Source organism: Canis aureus, chromosome 30 (genome assembly GCF_053574225.1).
Source record: "Canis aureus isolate CA01 chromosome 30, VMU_Caureus_v.1.0, whole genome shotgun sequence".
Classification (NCBI taxonomy): Eukaryota; Metazoa; Chordata; class Mammalia; order Carnivora; family Canidae; genus Canis; species Canis aureus.
The window spans coordinates 17782322-17803537 of record NC_135640.1 but is presented as its reverse complement, the minus strand read 5'-3'; the positions used below and the strand labels follow the sequence as shown (position 1 = coordinate 17803537).

General features: G+C 33.0%; 1 long non-coding RNA gene across 6 annotated transcripts in view; it reads right to left on the bottom strand.

Annotated features, from left to right (window-relative positions):
* LOC144301758 (uncharacterized) overlaps positions 1-21216 on the bottom strand; it is a 580647-nt gene that overhangs the window by 466269 nt on the left and 93162 nt on the right. For all 6 annotated transcript variants that reach the window (XR_013368542.1, XR_013368543.1, XR_013368545.1 and 3 more), the window contains exon 2: positions 6785-6833. This is a non-coding gene — a long non-coding RNA (uncharacterized LOC144301758). The remainder of the gene's footprint in view (positions 1-6784; positions 6834-21216) is intronic.

The following is a 21216-nucleotide window of genomic DNA, read 5'->3' as shown; positions in this document are numbered from 1 at the left end:
TGAACTTATTTAGGGACTAGATATCTATTACATTCCAACACCCATCAGAGCGTCTCTTGTTTGCTGTTTTACTTCTTGCAATACACACAAAAGGTATCTTTCCCTTTCCTTTTAGAATTTTAGGGTTTTGGATATAATCCCTGACATGGTGACATGGATTATTTTTTCCCACTAGATGGCAGTAACAGCAATTTAATAATACATTTTATAAAGCAATTGCCGACTTGCCACATGCACAGCAAACAATGACTCTTTGTGAGTTTCATGAATTGCTGGTTTTAATATAGGGAGCAAGAACTTAGTGACAAATTAGAGTACACTTTTCTCTATTGATGTCTATGTTTGAATTTCATTTTGCTTGCTTTCCAAAATTAAAAGCAGTCTTTTTGCATATCTCTTCCCCTTAGCTATTAGAATCAGCTAAGAATAATTTTCACTTGTAAGACTTTGAAAAAAACACAAGTGGTTACTAAAAGAAGATACTTTGTTAACATAACTGTCAATGAATTATTTCATTATTACAGTTTGTGAAGAGATTTTTCAATTTTTCCTCTATCAAAGACCAAATGTATAATTCCTAAGTTCAGAAATTCAAGATTTTCATGAGAAATCATATCTTGGGTGGTAAATTAATATCTTATTAATTTTTTCCAATAAATTTTTAGACATAACCACATACAAATACTATATACTAGAGAAATTAAGCAGTAGGAGCAAGCAAAGATTGGGTTTATAATAAAATAATATTAGAATTTTATAAATGCAGTCTTATTGACATTCTATTTAGTGTTAAACACGACTTTCTTGCATGCAGGATGTTTTCACATAAATATTTAACAATTATTAACTTAATGAAAAGAAGAAGTTTATTAACCAAACATAAATTCCTTTGGGGATATAATTAAGCCAATTCATTGTAAACTTAATGTTTTGAGGAAGTAGAAAAACAATACACTTTACTATTGATCAGACTTGTCTTATAATGATCTATGTTAAAATTGCAAAAGTGTTAGCCCAGTGCTTCTCAAACTATGGTTTGCCAGACTATTATTTTTTTTTTCCAAATAGTCATGAAGTGATACTTTAAAATTCACAGTAACAATAAATAACAAGAAAAATTAAATTAGAAAATTAACACAGCTCCATTTTATCGAGTCAACAGATATAAAATAACTCTGCAAGTTTTATAAAAATTTTTTAAATGCTTATTCTTAATTTTTATCTTTATGTTTTCTAATTGGTATCTAACCATTCTCAGAAGGATCTGGCTAACAGGTAGTGCTGCTCTAGCAAGTGAAGCTACATCTATGGGGAGCCAGTAAGGTTTTAAGCAACCAAATGTAGTAAAAACCAAGACTAGTTAAATAATACCACTGAAGATCTCTAGGGAAGGGGTCAACTTGAAGACCAACCTGAAGTGTCTCATTTAGTCTTACAAAAGTAGACTGTTTCACTTTTCTTTTTAAATTTGGTTCTTTGGTTATCCAGAATACTATAGTTATTCATACTATGCGGTATGAAAAATACTCCTATGTCAATGCTGGATTTACAGGTAGCACATGGGTGCTCACAGTCTGATACTCCTTGGCACAGAGGTGGTTTCTTACCTCCCAGCTGGGGTTCACCTGAGCCTTTGCCCTCCTTCACTCTGTACTCCTCCCTACCTCCCCAGTCTCTCCTTTCCCGCCCCCCCCCCCTCCCCCGGTGAATACTCATGACCATATTCTCTTCCAGGGCCAAATCTAGACATTTAAAAACAGCAATTTATACTGTTATCAAGAAAAGCAGAGCCCTTGTCTCTGCTTGCACAATATAACAGCTTCTAGACATCAGCTGAACTGTGTACACTCTTTTGGTAGCAGGACGAAAGGCCAAACAAACAGCTCTCTATGGCAACATCTTTCAGAAGGTACTTCAGTGCTAGGCTCATGGCAAATAGGCCTGAACGCATGTTTTTATTTGTGAGATCTCAATTCCATTTGGACACTGTTATATTAACCTTCAGACTAGCAATTTAACTTTAAGATCATTCCACAAAGATTTATGAATGTATATTTATATAAATACTGATACATATGGTTTGGAGGTATTTGATGTATGTGAAACTAACTTTTGCAACATATGTTTTACATTTAAAATATAAAATGAGTTTAGTGTCAACTTTTATTAGTTAATCACATATAATTTAGCTGAGACTAGACAGAATTTTAGCATTAGAAGATTTCAAATTTGGCCTTAGATATGCAAATTCATTTATCATTAAATTGGAAATGTTTACTAAAAGACAAGCGCTCATAGTCACTTTATATTCCAGAGTATTACTAATTCCTTTTATGATTTTAAACACTTCATTCTTCTAGTTCAATATACAAACTATGGAATATGTTGAAATTATCCAGTTAATTTACACACAAGATCGGTGTTCTAAGGTACATAAATTGGGTTGTCAGACCTAGATCCAAAAACTGGAATGTTTTATGTATACTATTTCTTCATTCGCTTAATGGTCTCCTTTTGTTTATTTTGTTACTATATTAAAGGTGTATGTTATAAATATCAATCAGTATTTGAAACTCAAGTTAAAATTAGCACTATTCGTCATCCTGTCAGGCTAAAAAGAAAGCAACACCAAAAAAACAACACCAGATACACACATACTCACAAAATAAAAAATAAGCCCTTTGTTATAGAGCAGTCCTCAGGAAACTAAAGAAGTAGAAAGTTGAAAAACAGCTTTCAAAAGAACAATTTTCAATAATATGCTCCTCTCCATGTACCAAGGCATGGATTTCAAGGAGCACAGTTACTGTTATGCATGGCTGTGCATACATGTGTACCATCCCTATCAATTGAGGCTGAGCATTGAAAAAATTTTATCCAAAATAACAATATACAGAGAGCAGTCATATCTAAGGATTAACTAGTACTTTAAAAAGTTAACTTAAAATGAATATCTATATATATGGATCAAATTTTCATGCAAATGGGAGGGAAGCTTGATTAAACCTCAATTTTTAAAATGTTAATAGAAATAATGCAGATAGGTTTATTTTAGCTGCTATGTTTCCTTAAATTAGGTTATAATTATAACTTATGCCACAACTTTAAAGTGAATAAAGCAGTGGATGTTGTGTGTATTTTTCTTAAACAATTCTATGAAAAGCATGCCCCAAAACCCTTTATGTTTGCCTTTTAGCAAAGGAAGAAGGTCATATTTGTAAAAGCCTTTCAGGGGACCATTATTCTTCCTAAGGGCATTGTTTTCCTCATGCCTTTTGATAATGTTAATGATAACGATGATGATGACAAAGAGGATGAAGATAATAGTACTGACAGGAAACTCACTATATTGTTTGAAAGATTCTACTCATATTCTATTCTTTTGAGAGAATTAAATAAATTATAAATCAAACATCATGGTATTCAAATCATTCTATTTAAAAGCGCCTACTGGAGGGACACCTGGGTGGCTTAGTCGGTTGAGCTTCTAACTCTTGGTTTCGGCTCAGGTCATGATCCAAGGGTCCTAGAATCAAGTCCCACCTTGTGTGTGTGTGTGGGGGGGGGTCCTGGCTCAGCGGGGAGCCTGCTTCTCCTTTTCCTCCCCACTTAGGCTCTCTCTTGCTATCTCTGTGGCTATCTACCTCTGTCTCTTTCTCTCATAAGCAAATAAAATATTTAAAAAAATTAAAAACAAAATAAAAGCACCTACTGGATACAAGTCCACTTTTCTCAAGTCCTATGATAAGTATTTAACTATTTTCTATTTTTCTCTCTGGCTATTATTTGCACAGCAAAGTGAATTCTTAAAAATCTAAATCAGTTCATATCTCTGATCAATAACCTCTGATGGATGGCTTTCTAGTTGACTTAGAAAAAAGTTCCAATATTCTGAACATGGCCAAGAAGAGCTTGCATGGTCTTGCCTCATTGTATTGGCCACTTTGGTATTGCTCAGATATGCCATGTACACTCTCCTTGGAAACTTGACTTAGCTTCTTCCCTCTGCCTGGATGTGCTTTCCTAGATAATAGTACATAGCAATTCTCTTCTCAGATGCTACTAACTCAGAAAAGTCTTCCCCAACCAAAAATAGATGATACCCTTCTCCTAGTTTCCCACTCAACTTACTTTTTCTCCACATTATTCATCACTTTCAAAAATAGTGTGATTGTTTTTATTTGTTTGGTTGTTGGTTAATGTCTACTCTTCCTCTGGCCCCATCACTACCACAAGAATGTAAGAATCATACTTGTTAGGACTTGTGTTCACTATATAACTCTACTGCTTAGAAAATTATCTAGCATATAGTAAATGTTCAATAAATAGTGGGAGATAGTGAAGCATTCTTGAATTGAATCAATTATTGAATCATTCTTGTCAATTTTCTCTTCACACATCAGCTAGGCTAAAACTCCCCGATCCACAATGTTAACTCCTAATGTAGGCTCGATGCTATGAATACATATTCACACACCATATCCTCACACAGAGACTTAAAAGCTTGTTAATTTGAAAACCTTTTTAAAAGCATTATCTGGCTTTGTCATACTGTTGTGTTAGGATTTAAATTTTATAAAATAAAAACATTCTATGGTCAAAAGTCAGATGCACCTATCAGTATGGAAGATATATCAATATAATATATAGAATATATAAATATATAATACATATAATATCAGTATAAATGTAATATACTTAAATAATGAAATATTATTATACTTTATATAAAAATATATATATAGCTTTCTGATGATCAATGCCATTGTAAACAAAATTGCTTAATGTTGTCATTAAGTAATGTTATTTACCCTCAAATATGATTTTACTGTTTATTTTCCTTGAATTATGTTCATTTGTAAAAGTCTATGGCTTAATTTATTTTTGCTCCTTCATGCTGCCTAATCTTAAAAGAGAATCTTGAATATTTTAACCACCGATGGTAGTACAATAGCAAATTCATCCTTTAACTCATTCCTTTCTCCAGAAACACATAATTTTATAATACGATTCTTTTTTTTCATCAAATATGATGTCTGAAGAATGCAACCATCACATCATAGGAAAGCGGCACATATATTACAATAAAGAACAGATATTTTTGGAAATGGATAACAACACATCACAGACCAGTACAAGAACTCATGTTTACTGAATTACTATTCACTTCACAAATCTTGATGTCTGTTCTAACATAATAGGCCTTAGTGTCATTTTCATGACTATCAGAGCTGGAGTGAAAATACCGCTGAGGTTTACCATTCATGGCAATATGGGTACTTTCTAATTTATGGCTGTGATAGAAAAAGGACAGTGAACATTCAGATTTTTATTTTCTTTAATTAAAAGTTAGTGTGCACATTATGGAATATTATGCATATTAGCCTGAAGGGATAGCTATGAAAAACAAGCTGAAGAGCTATGTTCCTGGTATTTTGTTAATAAAAACAAACATCAAAACCAAAAATGTCTCTTTCTGACAAAAGAGATGTAAAAATATGCATCTGTGCTCTCTGAAGTTGGAGAAAGTCCCTTGAATGATGTAGAGGGGCACATAGCACACTTGGACACCGCCTACCTCAGGGAAGGGCATGGAGACAAGAGGAGGAAAAGGTGAATAAGTTTCTCTTTATGTGAGTCTGTTTTGAGTTTTCCAACTTATTGCTTTTATAATGATATATCTACATAATTACATATATTTAAATATTTATAAATACTCACATAATTTACTTACATGTACTTACATAATTTATTTAAATATATCCTATATTATTATATGCTTATATGACATATAATTGCATATCTATAAAGTATGTAATGATATATTACTATTTAGCCATTTAATTTCTATGTGTGTGTGTGGGAGTGCACACACATGTATATTTAAATTCACCAGTTGTTTTGAATTTCACATTATTTTTCTTTGTTTTATTACTGAGGCTTTGTTATGTGCATTTTTGTATCAGCTGTCTTCGGGTAGAAATGTTATAATCAGGAAAGCATATTTTAATGTCAGGAGAGGAAGTAAATCTGTTGCATTAAAACAATACTTTATAAAATATTGCTTAATAATTTGACCAGAACAGATATTTTAAATTATTCTAATGAATAATGACTAAAGGTAAGATGTTCTCTGGTCCATTGTATAGGATGTATGTTCTTCAGAAGAAAACATATGGCTGATTGAAATAACTTATTATAAATATGAAACATTATAATTCATGGTTTAAAAGAGCAATGGCAATTTATATTATAAATATAAATGTAAGTGTATTACTAACAGGAATCATCTAACTCTAGAAAGGAAAGAAGGGTTCCTATCATACCTATCTCATTTGTTGTAATAAGTACAATCTTCAGACTACAAAAGTTTAAATCCAACATAAACATTATTTCCAGCACAGCAAAAGGAACAATATAATATATTGTTATATATTAATATAATATTGTTGCTGTAAAAACACTAAGTTTATAAGCCTTTACACCAAAAGGAAAGATCGTTTCAGGGAAAAAGGATATTGAATTAGAAGGGAAATACTTTGTTGACTTTTTGCAAAAATAGGACTATACTATAGAGTGCCAAATCCAAAAATTATTGACTAGCAGAGTTAGTTAAAAATATTTTGGTTTCACATAAAAATATACCTTGAGGTCTAAGGGTTTTTGCTCACGTTCTATGCCCTATACCAGTGTACAAAATTAGAAGGGAAAAAATTGCCAAATATGCTGTCATGTGCTTTAGTTCAACATTAAATGATATGTCTTTCAAATGGTTAAGACTTACTGTTATTTCTGAGTCCTCTCTTTACAATGCCATTTTAATGATCAATAACCTGAAAGGAAAAGAAATTAATCAAGATGTGGTCATCATTAAAAATTTCCTTAAACTTTGCTAAAAGAGTAGAACTTTAATGTTTTTACAATAGGAAAAAAATAAATATGTGAGGTGATAGATGTTTTAATTAACGATGTGTGTGGGGGGAATCCTTTCAAACACTATATGTATATCAAATCATCACAATGTACATTTTAAATCTCTTACAATTTCATATGTTAATTATACCTCCATAAAGCTGAAGTTTATTTTTTTCATAAAGCTGAAGTTTAAAGAGAAATTCTGAACTAACACATATCCAAAATATTCATTTTACATTATTCAAAAAGAAATCTTAAAACAAAAACATCCTCATTAAAATGAGATGCCTAAAGGATTTAAGTATTTCACTTTAAATTCTGTCACCTGGAAACACTTTTCCTATAATAAAAAGTTATTCTCTTGGATTCCCTAAAAGTCATTGCACAATAATAGGATCACTAATATCAATAAATTACTTTGCTAGGAATAATCAATCCAATCTACTGTAGTTGTGCTTTCTAAGTTTGGAAAAATCTGACCTCCAAAAATCAAAATTCACAGGAGTCAAAATTAATAAAAATATTAAAACAGTTAAAATCAAGTTCATATAAATTAACTATGAGGGTTCTTGTTATTGTTTATAAAATATTATAATTTTAGAGACAAAGGTTGTCATATGGGTGAAGATGTGAAATACCACCAATTAATTTTTTTAATATCTGTAAGTTTATAAACATTATTTTTTGAATCAGAGGGGTTATTAGTGGGATCCTTTTTTAAAATAGTTTTATTTTAAAATGCTAATATTAAAATATATCATCATAAATTACATCTAATGTCTAAAATTTTAATATTTAAGAAACTATTCCAGGTTTTTAAGAAATATTATTAAATCAGTCATTTTATATGCTTTACATACCTTTAATCTCCTTACCAATCTAATTTGCTGTCAAAGGCATTCAGAAGTTAATTTATATAAAACAGGAACTAAAAGAATTTAAAATGAGGTGAAGATTTGGGGAAACACATGCTGATTGATGAGGTTTTACAAATTATATTCCAACTCTGTGAGAGAGAATCTACAAATATTAACAAAATGATTGATGGGCTGGTCCAGTTTTTCAAACAACAGAATATTCATGTAGGCTGTAGAAAGAATGTTTTCCTTCATTGACCTAGTTCATTCACAGTTGGCAAAATACTTGGAAACTAAACCATTAAGGAAGGCTAGTATCCTTTCCAGACCATGAAAATGAAGAAAGAGGACAGCAGAATCTAAACTTGTAACCCAAAGTTTCAAGATTTTCCTTTTAGACTGATATAGTTTTTTTTTGGTTGTTTACAAAAACTCTAAACAATATATAAATAGTTCAATAATATATTTTTTTGTTTAATAAGTACAGATGGTTATGGATCTATTTAATACTGAAGTGAACTACAGAAATATAGAGAACTTTACAACGTCTGAAGTAAACTACTAAAAATCAAGTACTATCACATTTGGATTTGTCAAGTAAACTAATATAAGTTTCTGGTCCGTTTTACATTTTTTACACTCGTAGTAGAGTATAAAGGTAAATAAACAAAGATCCATAATTAATTCTGTTAGTGGATTTAATTTAGTTCAAAATGCTCCAGTAGGTACAGTATAAAGTATATTATTTTAAATTAAGAAAAAATTAAGATTTGAAGAAATTCGGGCAGCCTGAGTGGCCTAGCAATTTAGCGCCACCTTCAGCCCAGGACGTGATCCTGGAGACCTGGGATCGAGTCCCACGGCGGTCTCCCTGCATGGAGCCTGCTTCTCCCTCTGCCTGTGTCTCTGCCTCTCTCTCTCCCTCTCGCTCTGTGTCTCTCATGAATAAATAAATACAGTTTTTAAAAAATATATATTTGAAGAAATTCTAGTCAAGGATTCATTCTCTAGGTTGGTTAGGATCTCAAGTTTCTTAATCAATAGTTTGAACTCCAGGAGCAACTAAGGCAAATGCTTTGGATTTCCAAATATTGATCTGTAAAATTATACATGGGGTGGGGGGTTGATAATTTTTAAAGAATGTAACAGTTTTTTATTGATGAGACAAGTGGGCTCCAAGATACATGATTGGCTAGAATACCGGGCAATCATCTCCTCCTTCAGAGGACAACATGTACAATTCCTAGTTAAAGTCCAAGAGGACTTTGACACTTGACATCTTTGACACTTTAGATGTGGATTTCTACTTAATTTGTCATCCACCCCCCAAGTGAAGAAGGTGGCTCCTTTGCCTGGTACTACTGGAAGGCTCATTGCTCCTGCCACCAAAATACTGCTGTGTTTGTTCAACAATGCACCCTACTTACAAGGTTCTAGATGGCATGCTGAAAAGGACAGAAAACATAGGCTACCCCCAGATTATTGAAATTAGCTGTTTGAAGGATTTTGTAACTGATTGTCAGTAAAAGCATGTTTGCAGAAATTGGTCTGTAACTTACTTGGGGGTTTGGTATTTTTTGAACAAACTATCTAGTAGTAAAGTTGTAAGAGAAGAGACATAGTACCTACCTATCTTTTATTGTCAAAGATGAAAGCATTGAAAGAAATCCCTGACCACTGTTGAAAAAACAAATTAGTTTAGGTCAGTTCCAGTCTATTTTACTAGAAAATAACTTAAGTCCAGTTTTTCTAGAGAAAATAGGTTGTGCTACAGTAATCACCAATCGCCAACCTAGTGGCTTAAAATTACAGAGGTGTATTTCTCACTCATGCTAAATGTCTGTTACAGACTGGTAGAGGAGCTCTGCTAATCATAGTAACTCAGGTAAATAGAAAAACAAGGTAGCCTCCATCTCAATTGTGGAGAAAGATACAAGAAGATGAAGGGACACTGATGTTTAAATGTTCTGGCCCCAAGTACAATACTTATTGGTCTCAACTCCTTTAACTGGCCCACTTAAATCACAAATCACAAGGAAATATGATAGTATTCTATTTTTGCTCAGCACAGGGAAAATCAGAAATATTTAGCAAACTTTTAAAAGTACCAGAGCAATTCAATGTCTAAAATTGAAACTGAGGTGCACCTGGGTGGTGCAGTCAGTTAAGCATTTGCCTTTGGCTCAGGTCATGATCCCAGGGTCCTGGGATGGAGCCCCTAAATTAGGTTCTCTGCTCCGCAGCAGGGAGCCTGCTTCTCCCTCTCCCTCTGCCTGCCACTCCCCTGCTTGTGCTCATTCTCTCTTTCTCTCTCTCTCTGTCAAATAAATAAATAAAGTATTTTTTAAAAAATAAAAGATAAAATAAAATTGTAACTGAATTTTTGTTTGACTATATCCTAAAGTTGCAGTATATCCTAAAATGATACTTTTTGCAAGAAAAAAAATGGATGGTTAAACTTGACTTTGCTATTGAGTTCCTTAACTAATGACCAGAATCTTTATGACGGAAATAAATTCTATTCTAATCCAAGCAATCTAGAATATGGGTAGGCAGGTTTAATTATATAAATGATAAAAACAGTCATTAAATTTTTTTGCAAAGGGCAATTCTTAAAAGGGATAAAAATACTACAGATTTATACACTGTAGCACGAGTGGCTGAATCTTTATAATCTTTATGTGCATACTAGTGACAATGAGTGTTACAATGCAGATTCTTGGAACATGGGCTAATATTACTATTTAATAGGTCTAGTATTTAAATTCAGAATTCTACATTTTAAAATACACCCATTCAAAAAAATTTTAAATGATAAATAAGTAAAATAAAATAAAATAAAATAAAATAAAATAAAATAAAATAAACCCATTCAATTCTGATGCAGGCAGTTCTGGATCCTGGAACCAGAATTTAAGAAATAATGGGTAGAGCTAACTAGTTCCAAGAAGCAAAAAGCATAAGTATGAAATAGAATTGGGGAAGAGCAAGTAGGGCTTCAATCAATTCATGTCATATGAATTTACTTAGTTGCCTAAATTATATTATAAAACAATGTAATAAGCGAACATCTGACTCAGCAGTCTCAAGAAGATGAAATAGCCATGCATTGACATTGCTTCTCTGATGTTGCATGAAAATTTTGAAAAACTGATAAGCGATTAATCACCAGTTAAATTATGAAGAATAGGGGCATACCATTCTTTTTATAGACAATTCCCAAAGTGATATTTCTAGTCCAGACTCCTCTCCTGATTGATAGACTCAAACATCCAACTTTCTACAGGATATCTCCATTTGGACAAATCTAAGAGACATCTCAATCTTCATATATCAGAACCAGATTCTTGACACTTGCCTCCCAAACTGCTCCTCCTGAAGCCATTTCCATCTCAATCAATGACAACTATTTTTTCAATTACTCAGGTCAAGAACCTAGAAGCCATCTTTGATGCATCATCATTTTCACAACCATTTCTTAATCAGTCAGCAAAACTCCTCAGTGATTTCTATGGAGATGCCTTCCAGAATCTGACTTTTCGTATCATCTCCTTCACTACCATGCTTGTCTTATATCTAAGCCACCATCATCCCTCACTTGAACTGTTGTAATAACCTCTTATTGTTCTCCTCCAAGATGCCCTGGTAAATGTTTATTGACAACTTTATTTATAAACAATAAGTATTTATACTATTATGCAAGAAAGAAAGAAAACGAAGGAAGAAGAGGAGGAGGGATAAAGGAAAGAAGGAAAATAAGCAAGGACAAAATGAAAAAGGGGCAGAGAGGGAGAGAGACAGAGGAAAGAAATCCCTGATTTACAGCTTTTGCAGACTTCTATGGTATAAACATTCCCATCATGACTAATTTAAAGTGACATGATTATGTGTCCTGGAAGAGATGAGCACAGTGATTTTGGGGAGCCAGAGAGTGAGTTCTTCCTTCTTTCTCACAGGTTCTCCCTTCTTTCCCTCTTCCCAGTTGTTCTTCTTCACCATAAGATAGGAAGAGTGATCTAAGTTTGATGACATCATTCCTCAACCCAAAGCCTTCCAAACTCACCATTTCATTCAGAGTAAAATCTCAGATCTTAACACAGACTCTGAAGCCTGTCTTACAGTGCCTCAGGCCACCCTGTACTCTGTGGTCCCATCACCTCCTACTCTTGCATGGCTCCTTGCCCTCCAGCCACCCGGGTGAAGGTCCTCCTCACTTGACCAAGCATGCCCCCACTTCAGGGCCTTTGCTTTCAGTTCTCTCTGCTTGAAATACTTTTTCCTTAGATATGCCCTTTCTCTGAAATACTTTTCCTTAGATATGCCCTTTTTCCTTAGATATGCCCTTTCCCTATGTCCTCTGGTCTTTGAACAAATAGCATCTAAGCAGGGTACCCTGCCCAGAATATCTAACATAAAATGGCATAACAGCCTCTCGTCTCTAATCTTTCAGCTTGTTTTATTCTTTATAGCACCTTTTACCACCTGATGTTTATGTGTTTATGTTTATGTGTATAATAATATCTATATCAATATTTATTACTGTCTGTTTCCTTAAGGGCACACACATCAGTTCAGTTCCTATTTCCCTATCCCCAGTTTCAATGACATTGTCTGTCACATAATGAACTAATAAAATCATATTGACTAAAGAGATACACAACATACAAGCAAATAAATGAAGGTAATTTTAGTAATCAAAAATGCCATAAAACAAATAAAAGAGGATGGCGAGTGATCCATGAGGGGTTCAGTAGCCAGTGGGTTGTGGCTATCTCAAGAGATGATATTGAAACTAAAGTTAGAATGACATTATAATTAGTACAGCCTGCACATAAAAGTTTATTACAGCATAAAATAGTAGAAGCGGCTTTGTGAATGATTTTGGGGTTTCAAAAAGGAATGGGTAAAAGAAACTGATTGTTGGATGTGTTCTCAAAAAGTGTATACTGAGCTTCAAAACGATGGAGTATATAGTACTTCATTTAAAGGAGAAGGAAAAAGAGGCAGACAAGATCACCCCCTCTAATGTCCCACCCTGAAAGGGGGACAGGGAGGAATAGAAATAATCGAGGGAAGTCTTTTTAAAAAAATATTTATTCATTTATTTATTTGAGAAAGAGAGAGAGAGAGAAAGAGAGATGGAGAGAAAGCATGAGTGGGAAGGGCAGAGAGAGAGCAACAGAGAATCTCAAGCAGACTCTATGCTGAGCCTGGAGCCCAACATGGTGCTCGATCTCACAGCCCTGAGATCATGACCCTGAGATCATGACCTGGGCTGAAACCAAGAATTGGACACTTAACTAACTGAGCCACCACCCAGGCACCCACGGTGGAGTTCTTATAGTTGGACAGACTTTCATGCTTTCAAGGTTTATGGTTTTCAAATTTATTTGCCATATTTATCTCTCACAATGACTTTGAACATAGGAAGAGTTTATTATTCCCATAAGAAAAAGTGCCTAAGGCTCACAGACGCGAATGCCTTCTCAAAGGTCGACAAGCTAGCAATTTACTGAACAAGGTTTACCTAGCAGCCAGGTGTCATCACACAGTCCATTATATTGTGCCAAGTATGTATTCCACCTTGATAAAAACTGCAAAATTGGAAGTCACCAATCTGCTCTATCTGAACTCAATTCTTAGAGTGGATTTGTGTTCAAATCCCAATTGACTTGAATTAAAGGTTGACTTTGAATGCATGGCAGAAAGGCCAACAGCAACCTTCAGAGATTCCTCTATGCCCCTTCCATTGAGCACAGACTTCCGTAGCTGGCATCCAAAGCCATCACAGTATGATTCCAATATGAATTTCCACCTTCCCTTCATATATTCCTTAAGAAAAGTTTTAAAATCTTTTTGACCATAACTGATCCCTTGCCCAAGTCACTCATCAAGAATGCAAGCAAAGAGAAGACAAGGCATGATTTGTTCTACTTGTAACATCCATTTTTTTTTCCTTCCTCCCCTCTCCTCCTGTCACAGTTTAGTCATCTTTAAAAAGTTTTTGCAAAGCCCTCAAACCAGCTCTATTTTTTACTTTTCAAGCATTCTTCAAAGTCTGATGACACCAGTCATATCCTGCCTGGTACTACAATTACTTGAGAAATTGTGAAATATCCCATTCCATAAGTAGGATATAACTGATGGGATAAAAGGATTGTCTTTTCTCTAATTTCTTCAATTTTATATTCATTTTGCAGAGAATTTGCCATATTGTGGGGAGTCAGTGAATATTTGTAGAATTGGATAAAACTGATTTTAAAAATGTAAACTTCAGATTAATGATTCCAATACTCTTTTGAAGGCAGAAGGAAAGATAATGAGAGGTTACAGAGCAGAGTGAGATCAATAGAAGAAATTATTTGAGAGAATGAAGAAAAGTAGAAGTAAAAGAAGCCAATCATATTTTCAGAAGTTGGCACCATGCATGGCACACAGTAGCTACTCAAGAAATACCTGTTGAATGAATAAATTAACGGTTGAACAAAAAGTGGGTAAATGAGGACACAGAACTATTGAAAGATAACATTAAAGCCGGGTCCATCATTTCAAGCTAAATGGGCAAACACCAACAGAAATTAGGGCACAAGATATACTATTCAAAGGATAAGAGGAAATAGCTATCTGTATTATCCCCTCTTGTGCTTTTTTGTTAGAAAGTATTTTCTTAATTAATTTAATTTAAACCACAGAACAGTTCCGTGAAAAGGCAAGGGAAATATGATTCCACTCATTTAATAGGTAAGGAAAAAGATCAAGAGGAAAAAGTCTCTAGGTCAAGATCAGAATCAAGGGCAAAGTCAGAACTTGAACTCCTTAGTTCTTTAGTCTTTGACATTCTAACTGTGCTCCACAGACAGCAGCATATGTCACCCCTGAGGTCTCATCAGAAACGCAAATCTCCCACTCTATCCCAGATGCCTGAATCAGACTATGAATACTAACAATATCTCTAGATGATATGAAGCATCAAAATTAACTGTTTACCTGATACAAAACCGGATACAAATCTGTCTGCTTTCATAGGCAGATGAATAGATAGAGCATGGTATATGATATACACCATGATATGATACCATATATGACACCACATATATAACATATGTATGAAATATATATATGTACATATGCACCCACATATATTGCTATGTATATAGCAATAGAAGAAACATCATATAGATATGTTACTTTTATTTAATAATATTGACTATTATTCATATACATATGATTTAGGTAAGATATATGATAATAAATATAAATTAGAAAGGAATATAGTTTAGGCCAATGGATATACCCCTTAAAGAAAAGAAATATTTAAAGGAACAAGCTTCTTTTTAATTAAAGCAAAACTGAGCAGTGTGTTGGACATATTAAAGATTCAATCATGTCTTTGAGGAAAAAAAAGAATGGGAACATAAATACAGCAATATATTTACAATATAGCAAGCACAATAGTTGGCATCCATCTATAAAAATAAAATGCTGACAGATGTTAACCTCAGAGAGTTCTTACACATACACACACTCATACACACAAAAAACAAAACAACTAAGTAGAATGGATATCATGCTCAACAAAAATAGCAGGATTGTGACACACAGATTAAGGGAAATTGCTTTTGGTGACCTTTCATTAGTAATAATAAACAATAATTTTTGGAAACCAAGGCAATAATGGAATCTAAACATGGCTTATTATAAACATATATATCTCATACTTTAGATAAAAGAATGAGCAGAGGTAGGAAGTTCATTTCCCCTTTCAGAAGGGTGAGAGACTGTTTTTACTTTGCATTTTTTTAAGGTTCAGACAAAACATTTCTTAAAAAGTAGTTGAAAGTTCAGAGCCAAATTTCATAGTCAGTCGCTACAGCTCCCTACTGTGAAGATTCCCGCATATATTTTTCAATTTGTCCACTGCCATCTACTTTTATTATTTTTTTTAACTTAGTAAAATGTAAACAGATGGGAAGAGAAAGTGAGTGGGTAAGAAAGACAGAAGGGTAGGAAACAAAGCTGTTGCAGAGAGAAGGAAATATTTCACAAAAGAGAGGATAGTTGAGCTAGGTCTAGAAAGACTAACTTTTCCAGAGACAAATTTAAAAGAACTTTTGTGTTATCAAAAGGCAAGAGAGCTTCTTAAAAAAACATTTAAAAAAGACTATTTTCGTTTCTAAAGTTGAAAAACATTACTCAGCTATTAGAAATGATGAATACCCACCATTTGCTTCTATGTGGATGGAACTGGAGGGTATTATGCTGAGTGAAGTAAGTCATTTGGAGGACAATCATTATATGGTTTCACTCATACAAGGAATATAAAAAATAGTGAAAGGGATTATAGAGGAAAGGAGAGAAAATGAGGGGAAATATCAGAGAGGGTGACAAAATATGAGAGACTCCTAACTCTGGGAAACGAACAAGGGGTAGTGGAAAGGGAGGCAAGTGACGGGCACTGAGGGGGGCACTTGATGGGATGAGCACTGGGTGTTATACTCTATGTTGGTAAATCGAACTCCAATAAAAAATATACATTAAAAAGTTGAAAAACAAGAGTACTTATAAATGTATAAATATAGTGCTTATAAATTATCTATCAAAAATCAAAAGTGTTTTCATTTAAAGACCTTACATCAAATAGTCACATAAGATCCTTCATGTGCAAATATTTTGCATTAATATTATTTTTCAAAATTCTGAAGTACTCTTTGAAAGAAAGAAGAGTTTCAAGTTATGTGGCATAGGAAGGAGAATTTTCCAGGACTACAATTATGTATTACGTTCAAGATCGTTGATATAATGACAAAGTAAAACCTCTTACAACTTTTTTGTTTTTTTGTTTTTTTTTTTTTCCTCTTACAACTTTTGATTGGCTTTAGAGTTCTCAGAAGCATAATATTAGTATGTTCAAATATTTTTCCAACTATTAGAAACATCTTATTCAAGGAATATTCAAACACGTGTGTCACACATATACACAACACAATGTTGTCTAAGTTGAATGCTTGTGACAATTTACATTGGGTTTAGAACTGATTATGTTTATCTTATGAAAATCGTGAAGTATTCTTTGAGAATTTTTATTTTATGTGAACTGCTTCCCTGCATTCATAAATAGGGTATACAGCTAGTTTCTATAATTTATCTGTCTTCACTTTTTCCTTAGGTCTATACTAAGAATCATGTCCATGCCATCTTGACTATACTGTTCATAATTGTAGATATGGAACTCTCTGTGATGTACCAACACCTATTATGTGCTGAGTCAAATACAGAAAGTATATGAGATTTTGGGATTAGACTTGGAGAATTCTTGGATTTGCAATGTGTATATTAAGGTAGATAAAGTTATATTTGAATGGTTTTCTCTCATGATGACAGTACATTTAAGCTGGTCTTTCTTCTCACACTTGACTATGAGCTCCAAAAACGGCAGAGGTCATGTATTAATCATGTTTGGAACTTCAAAGTATTTTTGGACACAATATTTGTACTAAAAATAGACAGATTAATGAACTAATTTGAGGGCCATATAAGCTGAAGTGCAGTGTTTGAGGTGCAAACATGTGATCAGGAAGGTATATTAGAATCATAATATAATTAGAAACATAAGTCATCCCATGTATTGTCACAAACTAGATCACAGACGTACTTGAAAGCATGTCACTATAGAACTCATTTCTTCAAGCAAAAAGGCCAAGAAATAACCCATTCATGGATAATTATAATTTACTTATATAAATATATTTATATGAATTTATTATATGTTCATATAAATATAAAATATATTTTAGATATTTCAAATATATATTTATACATAAATATAAATATATAATTTTAATATATAAAATTTACATTTATATAATTATAAATATGTATATTTTATCTATAAAATAAATTTATTATCTCACTAAATATTTATTCTTATAATCCACTGATATTTAGAGATTTTACCTATAACCCACCCAAAGTAATTTGGTAAGTAAAAGATCAAATGGTAATTAAGCACCATGTCTGTCAAAAGTGTGTATTTCAGTTTTTCCACTTAGATTTTTCATCTTTGCTTTCCTCATAATAATCTCATCCAAGAGGTCAAGCGGGCTAATACTACTGATAAAATGCCTAAAATTAGATGAGATGCAATTCCAAAGTATAAATTACTTCAAAAATACCTCATCTTGATTTTTTAAAAATTCACGGGTAATGAAGTGAGTAGAAGTTGGAGACCCATTTAAAAGAAATCTGGAGGGACGCCTGGGTGGCTCAGTGGTTGAGCGTCTGCCTTCGATTCAGGTCAGGTCATGATCCTGGGGTCCTGGGACTGAGTCTTGCATCGGGCTCCCCACGGGGAGCCTGCTTCTCCCTCTGCCTATGTCTTTGCCTCTCTCTGTGTCTCTCATGAATAAATAAATAAAGTCTTTTAAAAAATAAAAGATGTCTGGAGATTTCCAGAACCCTGTTGTCACTCACTTAAAAATTAATTGACAATTATGTACCAGAGTAAATAAATATTTTGTTAGAAAGGAGATAAAGGAATAATCATAGATGTTTATTCAGGTAAATTAAAAAAGTCAGAAAGATAAATTATTTGACTTCCTGATGTAAAAGCTAAATATTTAAGGAAAATTTAGAACATCCAGTATTTTCCACAGCTGTCCTGTCTTTTGTCTAATCTACATAATTTAAATAGTTTTGTATTTTAGACAGGTTGATGAATAGAACACTTCTAAACTTATTGACCTGTTAGTAGTTATGATTTACCTACAAAGATGGATTCAGAGGGGAAATTAGGCAGCAGTATGCTTGTGGATGTTTAATGACAGCTTCTAAGAAAAAGGAAAAAAAGGCCCTGATTTGCAGTACTTGCAGATTTCTATGGTGCAAGTACTCTTGGTATAGCTGATTTCAAGCAAAGAGGAAGATATCTCTTTAAGATGAAATTTAGAAAGGAATTATTACAATTAGCTCAGCCAAGCTGGTTTTAGCCAGCATCAGCATATCACTGAAATTAGGCCATATTAAATTAATAAATATTTTACGGGGAAGTTGGATTAAATATATACATACATATAAGTCAATAAGTATTCATGAAAAAATTAAATAACTTTGGAAAATATACCCCTCTTAGGGATACAATATATGCATTAGTTTTTTGATTGCATTCCAGAAAGTATTGCATATAAGCAATCCATCTAACCTTGTTTAATATAGCATCTCTCTCATATGTATTGGATTCCAGGACTTTTTTTTTTTTTTTCTGTCCCAGAAAGCAAAGTAACATCTTTTAGAATAATAGTGCTTTTAAGAATCTCATTTTGGGAATGTGGCTCCGGCTATACACTTCTAGTCTCACTGGACACATAGCAGGCATTCGTAATCATAGGTTACTGACAAAAAGTACTCGTTTGTATAGATAGATCATAACAAAAAAGGTGAAAAGAAATATATGAGTAAGTAGAGGAAATTCTTTCCTGTGTTTTATGAAACTGGATTATTTTTAGATAATTGTTTCATTAGTGCTAGAGAGATATTTTATTGAGCATCTACTATATTCAAAGCACTAGTAAATTTCATTATTCTTATTTTAAATGATCCTTCAGGTAAGGAAAATCTAGTATTTTTTTATTTTGCAGTAAGGAAGGCAAAATGCATTATTTATTCTAAAATTTAATTCTCAGAAATATTTAAATCCAATACATATTGTCATATGAGTGGAGTTTTTCTTGCAAACTACATGTAGTATGTATATAATACTGAGCTATATACTTCAGAGATAGAGAATCTTTTTTTTTTTTTTAAGGAAAGAAGCTGTCATTTCTCTCCTAAATACTCAGTATGAAGTGTCCTATCTGCATATTAATGTGTTAAAATAATAGCGTTTTAATAACTATCAATCTGATTCTATGACAATGGCTCCAAGTGTTTACATATATCCACATTTAGCAAGTTAGAGTAATTTATGTTCACACATAAATATTCATAAAACTGAGTATGTTTTGAAAAACAAAAGAGCAAGGCTAATGGCTAAATGTTAACTGGAAAAAAAAAATCCAGCTATCTATTTTGCAATAGATTTCATGGAATAGTCTCATTTTTTAACTACTATTTACAAATTATCATGCAATATGTAAACCTTAGTGCATTTGCTATTGTTTTGTTTTCCTTTGGAGAATTGACAGGTAGATTTTTCCACTGAAGAAATAACTGGCACTTGACCTTTGCCAGCAAGTATGATCTGTTGTTATATCAAAGAAACTCTGATGTTGAATTCTCTTAGCAGTAAGTAAATTATTTTTTAAAAAAACTAGAACATTTGTTTAGATAATATGTTCATTACTTATAACAGTGTATGAATTACTATAGTAAAATAGTGACACCAGAGTAGTTCACTTTTTTTACCCCAAACGCTTTTCTCACCATCCATGCATAGAAATTAATGTATCTCAACACACTGAAAGAAATAAAACCTCATGCATATGTTTAGCCATGAACCTAGCTCAAAACACGGCATCAGTATGGAAGAACATGACAAAACATTATCTTCTGATTTCTCAGTTGAGAGCATTAAATTGTGGCTATCATGGTCACCAACACTTAATTGCCTTTGTAAAGCTCCAACATAATTTTCCTTCAAGGTGAGTATTTAAAATGAATATCTCCATACCACCAGACATATAGTGCTCATTTTTAGTAATATACAAAGCTTCTGAAAAATAAGTTTAAGGAAAGGTGTTTTATCCCTTGATCTTTGGAGCATTCCTTTCTTTTTCAACTCTTAACAATATATTTGCAAACAAAAATTACTCAAAAGATAGATTGCATGGAAGATCTATAGTTAACTGTATATCACGAAGGTAACAAACATGAGTTCTTCCAATATTTAGTTATGGTACATTGTTAGAGGGATGTCTTATCTATGTTAATTACACATATATCTGCATTTTGTGTAGCTAATATAGTAGAACTATCCTCAATAATACAGAATTTGCTCTTTTTATATCTGTCAACTTTTTATTCAAATAGATCAGCTGTTAGTATGTCACATCACAGGATCCAACTTAATAACTAAATATCTCACAGAAAGGGGAAAAAACTTTTTTATTTGAATTTATAGATTCACTGATGTAGCAAGCCACAGAATAAAATATAAATGCATGAATCAGAAACAGAACTATTGTCGGAGGCCAATGGTTTTGATGTAGATTTGAATTTTGAATATTTCAAAAGCCAGAGGAAACCACACACTTGCTTAGAACAGTAACACCACGCCAAAGAAGTTTCTCACCAAATCTCCTACCCCTCCTCATGGGAGCTAACCACAGAAATGAACATAAACAGGGGGAAATCCAGGGCAGGAAATCAGAAGGAATCAGGTCAGAGAGAGAGAGAGACTCACAAGAACATACATTCAGTGTCATAGTCCGGCAAAAAAGGGAAATATTTC